General features: G+C 40.3%; 1 protein-coding gene across 2 annotated transcripts in view; it reads right to left on the minus strand.

Moving 5' to 3' along the window:
* Positions 1-12301, minus strand: part of vdra (vitamin D receptor a) — an 82208-nt gene that overhangs the window by 64726 nt on the left and 5181 nt on the right. Inside the window, exon 3 of one of the 2 annotated variants that reach the window (XM_084428581.1) lies at positions 8580-8669. The exons of the other annotated variant lie outside the window; for it this stretch is intronic. The gene's annotated coding sequence lies outside the window, so the exon portion shown is untranslated. The remainder of the gene's footprint in view (positions 1-8579; positions 8670-12301) is intronic. 2 annotated transcript variants of the gene reach the window in all.

Below are 12301 nucleotides of genomic sequence, written 5' to 3' on the forward strand. Positions count from 1 at the left end.
CATGTGGGCGGAGTCTCGCGGCACCAGAGAGTAATCTTGACAGCAATCGCAAGAAAATGGATAAGTATCTACATAATCAAATTCACAAATATTACACAATTTAAAGGTGAACTAAGTAACTTTTTTACCTTAACTGAACAGCTTCGGAGTCATTGGAATGGTTATATTACTTATTTCGGGTTGAATGGTGGTCGTTTCGCACCCCCCTGGTGCCCGTGAGCGGAAAATACGCACTTGCAACTTTGAGACGGCGGGCCGCCGCGGCAGGAAGTATCGCGTGATATCAGGTCTCGCGATGTAAACAATTGCTTTACGGCCAAAAGAAATCTGCTCAAATGCTGTCATTATTGCGCTCCCTCACGCTGTCCGAACCCGAAGGAAGAAGACGTTTTAAAGAATGTCCCATCTGCTTTGATGTCGTTGATCTGCTAGCCTCTGGTGTCTGAGAATAGCCAACGAGTTTTTACAACAGTGTTGTCAAATATCTATTCCGAAGCTGTGGGGGGAGCTCTAGAGAGAAACCTGCGAGCGAAAAGCGAGAATACAGCGAAGAAATCCCGAAGCTACTGAGTGCTGCTTTAAACATTATTCAAACACACAGGCAACTGAGTTACTAAAACAATCTTTGTCACAGAATGCACTTGTTTGTTCACAGTTTGAACGTTCTTGTTTCCATTTGTTTAATTTCAAGATCTGAGGTGAATTATCCACTGTTGCTTTTACAGCTACAAAGCTGGAGCACTAAATGATATTCAAAGTCACATGACACGCTTTTAACATTAAATAAAGCACATAAACAGCGCCTGAGATTATCATCGCCACACTTTGTGTTTGTTGTTCCAGCGCGACGTCGCAGAAAAATAGAAACCGTTTCTAAAACAGAATCGTCGCGTGTCGCCGTTGCGGCTGGTTAGGACAAACACTCTGATTAACATGGTAAAGAACCTTTTATCGCGCGTCGCGTGTAGTTAGCACACGGTGTTACAGCAGCGCTATGCAGTTTCGGCAATTTCTTCGCCGTTTTCTCGCTTTTTGCTCGCGGGTTTCTCTATAGAGCTCCCCCTACAGCTTCGGAATAGATATTGGACTCGTTAGCGAGACCTGTTATCACGCGATACTTCCAGACAAGGGTGGTTTTTCCGCTCAAAGGCGTTAGGGGGGTGCGAGAAGACCACCATTCAACCCGACAAAAAGTCATATAACCATTCCAATGACTCCGAAGTTGTAAATGAAGCTAAAAATACCTGCATAGTTCCCCTTTAATGAGCGAGTCATTGAATCATTCACTCCACCGATTCGTCCATTCATCGCCGTGTGACGCAGAGCAGTCCCGTGTCTCGTTTTTAGCGCCGAAATAGAGCAAAAACAGGCAATATCGTGTCTAAAAAGTCACTTAATATTAGCTTGTTTATAAAATCAATATCACATTTGTAATCGTGCTGATATTTGCAGAAAAAAAACGGCACTCTTCATATTAACTATATTAAATGACATAAATATATAACACATACAGGTGTTATTTTTGCTCATCTTGAATATTGAGGGTGCTATGAATGCATTTTAATAGAGTAAAATCACAACCTACTAGACTACATCACTCTATGTTTGTGGATATACTCGATAATATACTCGCACAACTTTAAAACAACAATCATAATACTATCTTAGATGATTTATAATCACAGTTAAGACTAGTTTACACAGACAAGCCCTGTGGTGCTAGCTCTTAAAAGCTCGTTTAACACACAGATTTTTCTTCTGAAGCGTTTGCATCTGTAGACGACAGACGACGTCGGTCCATCCGTAGGTGCGGTTCTGCTGAAAACTAACTGGGTTTCCTACAATAAATGGCTATTTTTGAGCAAACCAACAAATACTCAAAGCAAAGAGTCAGATGATTCATAACAAGCGCTTGATGTTATGAAAAACACTGACTCATTTCATTTATGAATGACTGCCAACAATGCACTGCATTAAGTTTATTAGTTTTTTTTTGGTTTTGTTGTTAAAACGGTGCAATCCAAACGGACAGAACTGTTATTGTGGCCCTGGATCTCTAAGCCAGTCTCGAGTCGCACGGCTTTATCTGTGGCAATAGCCAACAGTACATTGTATGGGTTAAAATTATCCATTTTTCTTTTATGCCAAAAATCATTAGGATATTAAGTAAAGATCATGTTCCATGAAGATATTTAGTAAATTTCCTGCCTTAAATATATCAAACATGTGTTTCTGTGAGTGAATGCAGCACAATTGCCAACATAAATGAACAACTTTAAAGGAGATTTTCTCAATTTATAGATTTTTTTGCACCCTCACATTTTCAATAGTTGTATCTCAGCCAAATATTGTCCTATCCTAACAAACCATACATCACTGGAAAGATTATTTATTCAACTTACAGATGATGTATACATCTTAATTTAAAAAATGTACTCATGGGTTTTGTGGTCACTATGCACTTCAAACACATAAATCTTAAACCAGGACGCAAGCATGTGTCGTGACCCGTGATGCACACACACACACACACACACAACGTACGTATTGTACATGAACTGAAATATGAAAACAATCCACGGCTCCGTCTCGCATCTGCGCAATAACAGCCGTCCTGTTCCCGGTCTGAACACTCGTGACCCCGATCCCGCTCGACCCCGTCTTACACTCGTGCTGATCTGAGCCTGCGGTCACGATCAGATCCAGAGCGTTAAAACCACTGCAGAATAACGACACAGAGGAAACACACACACACACTCCGGGCTGAGTTAAGGGTGTAGGGTTAACATCACACAGCAACGTTCAGATCATTTTGAGGACACACGTTCTTCCGCTGTAGTTTTATCACATTACTTAAACCGAATAGTAAAAGCAAGAGAAATATGGCAGAAATGTTCACCGTCTGGATCAGATAATCGATCAGGAACGCGTGGAGTTTCACCAAAACACGTCCAGCTCGCAGGTTATCACAAAACCGCACTGTGCTGAGCGACAATACAGCCTAATTTTAAGAATGTGCTGTGGAAAGATTTCCCTTTTTGGAATTGTTCTGTATTTTAACAACAATAAATAAAAAGAGAGATGAATGGCAGCATTATAATACAAAAATACGTGACAAAAAAATTATACTTTAAATATTTTTTATATATTTTTTATTTTGCTGTACTGCTGTTAATTTAATCACTTACATTAAATTAATACATACACAGATAATTATATATATATATATATATATATATATACAGTGAGGAAAATAAGTATTTGAACACCCTGCTATATTGCACGTTCTCCCACTTGGAAATCATGGAGGGGTCTGGAATTGTCATCGTAGGTGCATGTCCACTGTGAGAGACATAATCTAAAAAAAAAAATCCAGAAATCACAATATATGATCTTTTAACTATTTATTTGTATGATACAGCTGCAAATAAGTATTTGAACACCTGTCTATCAGCTAGAATTCTGACCCTCAAAGACCTGTTAGTCTGCCTTTAAAATGTCCACCTCCACTCCATGTATTATCCTAAATTAGATGCACTTGTTTGAGGTCGTTAGCTGCATAAAGACACCTGTCCACCCCATACAATCAGTAAGAATCCAACTACTAACATGGCCAAGACCAAAAAGCTGTCCAAAGACACTAGAGAAAAAATTGTACACCTCCACAAGGCTGGAAAGGGCTACGGGGAAATTGCCAAGCAGCTTGGTGAAAAAAGGTCCACTGTTGGAGCAATCATTAGAAAATGGAAGAAGCTAAACATGACTATCAATCTCCCTCGGACTGGGGCTCCATGCAAGATCTCACCTCGTGGGGTCTCAATGATCCTAAGAAAGGTGAGAAATCAGCCCAGAACTACACGGGAGGAGCTGGTCAATGACCTGAAAAGAGCTGGGACCACCGTTTCCAAGGTTACTGTTGGTAATACACAAAGACGTCATGGTTTGAAATCATGCATGGCACGGAAGGTTCCCCTGCTTAAACCAGCACATGTCAAGGCCCGTCTTAAGTTTGCCAATGACCATTTGGATGATCCAGAGGTGTCATGGGAGAAAGTCATGTGGTCAGATGAGACCAAAATAGAACTTTTTGGTCATAATTCCAATAAACATGTTTGGAGGAAGAAGAATGATGAGTACCATCCCAAGAACACCATCCCTACTGAGAAGCATGGGGGTGGTAGCATCATGCTTTGGGGGTGTTTTTCTGCACATGGGACAGGGCGACTGCACTGTATGAAGGAGAGGATGACCGGGGCCATGTATTGCGAGATTTTGGGGAACAACCTCCTTCCCTCAGTTAGAGCATTGAAGATGGGTCGAGGCTGGGTCTTCCAACATGACAATGACCCGAAGCACACAGCCAGGATAACCAAGGAGTGGCTCTGTAAGAAGCATATCAAGGTTCTGGCGTGGCCTAGCCAGTCTCCAGACCTAAACCCAATAGAGAATCTTTGGAGGGAGCTCAAACTCCGTGTTTCTCAGCGACAGCCCAGAAACCTGACTGATCTAGAGAAGATCTGTGTGGAGGAGTGGGCCAAAATCCCTCCTGCAGTGTGTGCAAACCTGGTGAAAAACTACAGGAAACGTTTGACCTCTGTAATTGCAAACAAAGGCTACTGTACCAAATATTAACATTGATTTTCTCAGGTGTTCAAATACTTATTTGCAGCTGTATCATACAAATAAATAGTTAAAAAATCATACATTGTGATTTCTGGATTTTTTTTTTTAGATTATGTCTCTCACAGTGGACATGCTCCTACGATGACAATTTCAGACCCCTCCATGATTTCTAAGTGGGAGAACTTGCAAAATAGCAGGGTGTTCAAATACTTATTTTCCTCACTGTATATATATATATATATATATATATACATACACACACACACAGTGAGGAAAATAAGTATTTGAACACCCTGCTATTTTGCAAGTTCTCCCACTTGGAAATCATGGAGGGGTCTGATTGTCATCGTAGGTGCATGTCCACTGTGAGAGTGGTTTTTATCTAAAAAAAAAAAAAAAATAATTAAAAAAAAATTAAAAAAAAATCACAATATATGCTTTTTTAACTATTTATTTGTATGATACAGCTGCAAATAAGTAAATAAGTATACATACATACACACACACACACACACACACACACATACATAATACATACACACACACATATACATATACACATATACACACATACATATATACATAGACACACACAGTTGTGGTCATCATTGTTTATCCTTTGCATCTTTCATTAAAAAAAAAAATAATAATAATAATAATAATAATAATTCACAAAACTCGAACCTCTCACTGGAGTAAAAACATTGAAAGTGGGATAAATCACATTATGAAGTAAATGTTTTCCTCCAGAACACATCGGCCACAATCATTGGCACAGTTGTATTAAAGGGATACTCCACTTTTTTCGGAAATAAGCTCATTTTACATCTCCCCCAGAGTTAAACAGTTGAGTTTTACCGTTTTAGAATCCATTCAGCCGAACTCCGGGTCTGACGGTACCACTTTTAGCATAGCTTAGCACAGATCATTGATTCTGATTAGTCCAGTAGCATTTCTTTCAAAATGACCAAAGAGTTTAAATATTTTTCCTATTTAAAACTTGACTCTTCTGTAGTTAAACCGTGTACTAAGATCGACGGAAAATGAAAAGTTGCGATTTTCTAAGCCTATATGACTAGGAACTACTCTCATTCCAGCGTAATAATCAAGAAACTGTGTGGCTGTACCATGGGTGCAGCAGGCGTAATGATATGACGCAGAGCCTGAAAATAGTCCCCAGCTCGGTAACTTCTTCCAACGTGACCGGGACTAAGTTTGTCTAACCTATTAGACCTATTTTCAGGCTCTGCGTCATATCATTACGCCTGCTGCACCCATGGTACAGCCACACAGTTTCTTGATTATTACGCTGGAATGAGAGTAGTTCCTAGTCATATAGGCTTAGAAAATCGCAACTTTTCATTTTCCGTCGATCTTAGTACACGGTTTAACTACAGAAGAGTCAAGTTTTAAATAGGAAAAATATTGAAACTCTTTGGTCATTTTGAAAGAAATGCTACTGGACTGTGCTAAGCTATGCTAAAAGTGGTACCGTCAGACCCGGAGTTCGGCTGAATGGATTCTAAAACGGTAAAACTCATCTGTTTAACTCTGGGGGAGATGTAAAATGAACATATTTCCGAAAAAAGTGGAGTATCCCTTTAAGTAGTTTTCAATTTCTTCAGTGTCCTACAGGGTCCGGTCAGGATTCGGGTCAGGAACTGGGACGGTCCTACAGGGTTCTGGGACGGTCCTACAGGGTCCGGTCAGGGTTCGGGTCAGGAACTGGGACAGTCCTACAGGGTTCGGGTCAGGAACTGGGACGGTCCTACAGGGTCCGGTCAGGGTTCGGGTCAGGAACTGGGACGGTCCTACAGGGTCCGGGTCAGGAACTGGGACGGTCCTACAGGGTTCGGGTCAGGAACTGGGACGGTCCTACAGGGTCCGGTCAGGGTTCGGGTCAGGAACTGGGACGGTCCTACAGGGTTCGGGTCAGGATTCGGGTCAGGAACTAGGACGGACGGTCCTACAGGGTTCGGGTCAGGAACTGGGACGGTCCTACAGGGTCTGGTCAGGGTTCGGGTCAGGAACTGTGACAGTCCTACAGGGTTCGGGTCAGGAACTGGGACGGTCCTACAGGGTCCGGTCAGGGTTCGGGTCAGGAACTGGGACGGTCCTACAGGGTTCGGGTCAGGAACTAGGACGGATGGTCCTACAGGGTTCAGGTCAGGAACTGGGACGGTCCTACAGGGTTCGGGTCAGGAACTGGGACGGTCCTACAGGGTCTGGTCAGGGTTCGGGTCAGGAACTGTGACAGTCCTACAGGGTTCGGGTCAGGAACTGGGACGGTCCTACAGGGTCCGGGTCAGGAACTGGGACGGTCCCGGCAGAAACTCATTCTTGTGTTGCTTCTGATGTTTGTTTTGGACCGTTGTCCTGATGGAAGACCCGACCACGGCCCGTTATAAGAGTTCTAGCAGAGGCCGTCAGGTTTAGATCGTAGAGTCCATGACACCATCATGTTTCTGAAGAAGTCCAGGACCTCCAACAAAAAAAAAATAGGGGTCCACAACATTACAGATCCAGTGGTAGGCCTATGTTCAACCCCGGGCATGGGGTTCTGTTCTACACATGTGTGACCCAAACACATCTGGGGGGTTCGCTGACAAAAAGCTCGATTTTCACCTGTATTTTCATCTGACCACAGAATCCGGTGTGCTTGAAGATCCAGGAGTGTCTGACAGCTGAAGATCCTGGAGTCTGTTTTCTGGATGAGCGAGGAGGGTTGGATGAGCGAGGAGGGTTGGATGAGCGAGGAGGGTTGGATGAGCGAGGAGGGTTGGATGAGCGAGGAGGGTTGTCTGGATGAGCGAGGAGGGTTGGATGAGCGAGGAGGGTTGGATGAGCGAGGAGGGTTGGATGAGCGAGGAGGGTTGTCTGGATGAGCGAGGAGGGTTGGATGAGCGAGGAGGGTTGGATGAGCGAGGAGGGTTGTCTGGATGAGCGAGGAGGGTTGGATGAGCGAGGAGGGTTGTCTGGATGAGCGAGGAGGGTTGTCTGGATGAGCGAGGAGGGTTGGATGAGCGAGGAGGGTTGGATGAGCGAGGAGGGTTGGATGAGCGAGGAGGGTTGGATGAGCGAGGAGGGTTCTCTGGATGAGCGAGGAGGGTTCTCTGGATGAGCGAGGAGGGTTGTCTGGATGAGCGAGGAGGGTTGGATGAGCGAGGAGGGTTGTCTGAGCGAGGAGGGTTGTCTGGATGAGCGAGGAGGGTTGGATGAGCGAGGAGGGTTCTCTGGATGAGCGAGGAGGGTTGGATGAGCGAGGAGGGTTGGATGAGCGAGGAGGGTTGGATGAGCGAGGAGGGTTCTCTGGATGAGCGAGGAGGGTTCTCTGGATGAGCGAGGAGGGTTGTCTGGATGAGCGAGGAGGGTTGGATGAGCGAGGAGGGTTGTCTGAGCGAGGAGGGTTGTCTGGATGAGCGAGGAGGGTTGGATGAGCGAGGAGGGTTCTCTGGATGAGCGAGGAGGGTTGTCTGGATGAGCGAGGAGGGTTGGATGAGCGAGGAGGGTTGGATGAGCGAGGAGGGTTGTCTGGATGAGCGAGGAGGGTTGGATGAGCGAGGAGGGTTGGATGAGCGAGGAGGGTTGTCTGGATGAGCGAGGAGGGTTGGATGAGCGAGGAGGGTTGTCTGGATGAGCGAGGAGGGTTGGATGAGCGAGGAGGGTTGTCTTGAAGCTCTCCTAAACTATGTGTTGCTGTTTGAGTCATTTTTTTAAGCTTTCTGACCTCAAAACTCACGAATCTCTGCAAATCTCCATCCGTGATCCACTCAAACTCTCGCGTTAAGACGATATAGACACAGACTCCTAACATCTTTAGTTGATTGGAACATCTTAATTATTGCCCTGATGATTTAAATGTGAACTTTTAATGCTTTAGCTATTTTTTCCTCAGACACTTTCTATTTTGTGAAGCTCAACAATATTTCATCATCAGACTATATTCTGTGGTTTACCTCATAGTCATGGATGATGAAGGGATTTGGCCTTTGTGTTTTCGTCATATTCGCGAGTCATTTCTAGACACTTTCATGTTCCTCGTAACCCTAAGTAAATAAGCAAATATTAATGAGAATATACTTCAGAGATATTTTACTCATTAAAAAAAGTCTAGGGGTGACAATAATGATGGTGTTTGAGGAAAACATTTACTTCATAATGTGATTTTCACCCCACTTTCATGAAAGGTTAGATGTTTTTAATAAAAATGAAATATCAAAAGGATAAAACAATGCAAATTTGTACAGCTATCTTTGATCATATTTACCAGAGGTGCCAATAATTCTGACCACAACTGTGTGTGTATATAAACACATACTCATACACTCTCACAGTGTCAAACCATTTCCTTTGCAAACACTTTCAGTTCCTCTAAACTGAAGAGCCAGTGCCACTGATCACATCCAAATAATCAATTAATTTGACCCTTTTTATGGTTTAAAACAAGAAACAACTACATATAAATAGAATGCTTTCTTGTCTCTTATTTATTATCACACTAGCAAATAATTTTCTAGTTTTGCATCAATCAACTACATTCAATTATTCTATTTAATCATAATTTTTATATTTTTTATTTAATATTAATTTATTTTTTAAATGAATTTAATCCATTTATTTGGAAAATAAATAATTTTACATAAAAACATTTAAATACTGTAATAAAAAATTTTTTATATAATAATAAACTCACATTCCTCACCAGTAAAAACACTGATATAGATAAATTTAATTGAAATTAAACAATAAGTATACACAGTATACAAACAATAAATATTTTTTAAATGTATTTATTTGAAATACACTTAATAGTTATAAAAACTTTAATATACTCATCAAAAAGAAAAGAAATAATAATAATAATAATAATAATAATACACAAATTTCTTACCGTTTCTTACAGTGTTTAAAGCAGATATCACATTTTACGCCTGTATGATCAGACAATTATGAAACAGGCTATGAAAATTAAATCAGACCCTGAACGTCCCTGAACACGAACCCCCGCCACAGGAAGAAGACTCCGTTACCAAAACGTAAAACGAATCGCCTAAAATTATCATTTGTGCCAGCCTCCATTACGCTGCTGAACGATGTGAAATAGAGATGTGTACAATAAATATGTGAGAACTTCAGCACTTTACTTATGATTCCGGTGCAGTAGGACAACGTGCAATAAACACACTAGCACCTCAGCTAATGCACTTTACACAAACTTCAGTGCAATGGAGCAATGTGCAACAACCACACTAGCTCTTTAATCCGTGGAACGGTGTTGTCAACAATGCCCTTTTTTTGTCTTGTGAAGTACAATATGTCGATGCTTCTCAGGTTCTTGTCGATGTGTTTTATGAAGCAACTCCGCACTGTGGCCAAGCAGAACTTCCCCTTGGGGGACAATAAAGTTAACCTGCCTATTTTAGGGCAAAAAAATTATTATAGTAAACTAAACTAAACTCAAATAATTAAATAATAAATTATTCAATAATTAAGGAAGTAAAAACTGGAACAATTGAAATGATTTATTTCTTTAAATATATTTATTTCTTTAAGTTTATTCATTTGAAATAAAATATTTCTAGAAATATAAATGCTAATAAAAACGTTTTTGATTATACAGTCATCAAAAAACGATAATATAATAATAATAATAATAATAATACATAAACATTCTTAAAGTTTCTTACATGGTTTAAAGCATATTTTAGAGCAGAAACACTCATACAGATAAATTCAAATCAAATAATTAAATAATTTCATAAATATTTATTTCTTTTTTAATGCATTTATTTGAAATAATTTTACAAATAAAAATAATTAGAACTGATTATACAAATCAACAAAAACAACAATAATAATACACAAATATTCATAAACTTTCTTACGGTGTATGAAGCAGATGTCACATTTGAGATCAGAAACACTAAACGTTATGAAAACCAAAGAAACCACGACTGTGGTATAATCCTCAAACTATCATTAGCATGATGAATTTTTCTTAAAAGACCCAAACCGTGTCTCTAAGGGAAACAAAATACAGACGCCGAAACGGAAAAGCAGATGGAAAGAAAGAAAAAAAAAAAAGAAAAAAAAGGAAAAAAAAAAAGAAAAAGCTCTTGAATGGGACAGACATGCTGTATCCCGTCACCCTCATGTTCCCTCAGAAACATCCGGTGGATTCCATCACATAAGCACTTCCTGTCAGGGGGGGAGGGGAACACAGGAAGGGGAGGGACTCCCGCACGGGGGCTTGTCACCCAGCAGCCAATCAGAAGCCTCGGGCTCGGGTTACACAGCCAATCAGAGCGGCTGTGCCCTGATGCAAGGCCCCTCACACACACGCAAAAACTACCCTGCGTTCCTCTGACAAGTGAACGAGTGACAACTCATTACATGAGGTTAAAGAACCACATAACTAACAGCAGTATAGCTGAACAAGAGCTAATTAAACAGTGATATAAAGCGATTATATGATGTTATGTTGTTGTTTAACCTCATGTATCGAGTTAAATATATTAGGTTGATTGAACACTTAAATTAAGTTGTAACAAATGTTTAAAAAAAAATCTTGTTCAATTTAATTAATTAAAATAAGCTAAATTATTTTTTTAAGTGTGATATACAATTTAAAATAAGCTTAAGTAACACGATTTTTTAACATTTTGTTAATTTATGACTTTATGACAACTTAATTTAATTGTGTTCAATTAACCTAATATATAACTCAATACAACCACATAACATATAGCTGTATATTTGTCTCTTGTTCAATTTAATTAATTAAAATAAGCTCAAGTAACACGATTAACATTTTGTTACAACTTAATAGAATTGTGTTCAATCAACCTAATATATTTAACTCAATACATGAGGTTAAACAATCACATAATATCATATTATCGCTATTTATCACTGCCATTTTTATCTGTACATTTATCTTGAGCAAACTTTAGTCTTAGGACTAGGAGTCTTTTAAACATGCATGTTCCTTTCTATATAGATTTTAATTTGGTCGTTGTAGCCGATTTATTTATCATTAGAATTGGTGTTTGTGTGATTTGACTGGTTTTACTGTTTGTAAGTGTTATGAGTTGTGGATGCTTGCGTCATCCCTTCAGGGAAATTCAAGTATTCATCAATCAACCAATATGGACATCTTACACTCATACCTGGATGATTACAAAATACTTTCAAAATAAAACAAGCACAGACGCAATACAAGTAGACATTGTGACCTCATTTTTAGCCCCTGCTGATGAGGGGGCGTGTCTACGTCTGCTTGACAGCTCTCGAATGTGTAGCCCCTCCCCCTCATCAGCGACGCCTGATTGACATGTAAAGCAACCAATAACGGTTCGTTTTGTTCAGCATCATGTTTAGTGCAACTAATTAATTTAAGAACATTTACTGCAACAATTTACTGCGAGCTTCACATACTTGTGAAAATCCAGTTTAGCTGATTCTAATTAGCGTTGATTGTCACAATAACAATCGATATAAAATCAGAATCGAATCAAGAGCTTGTGAAGTCTTTTTTGAGCACTCAGAAAACCTGGTCTAAGTAGTTCATAAGTAATTGCTGATGGTATTTTCTTGTTAAACACAAACATACAACAGACAAAAATAAACAAACTTCACAACAAAACAAAAAGTAAATCTGGTTCCAGTAGTTTAGGCT

Source organism: Rutilus rutilus (genome assembly GCF_951802725.1).
Source record: "Rutilus rutilus genome assembly, chromosome: 13".
NCBI lineage: Eukaryota > Metazoa > Chordata > Actinopteri > Cypriniformes > Leuciscidae > Rutilus > Rutilus rutilus.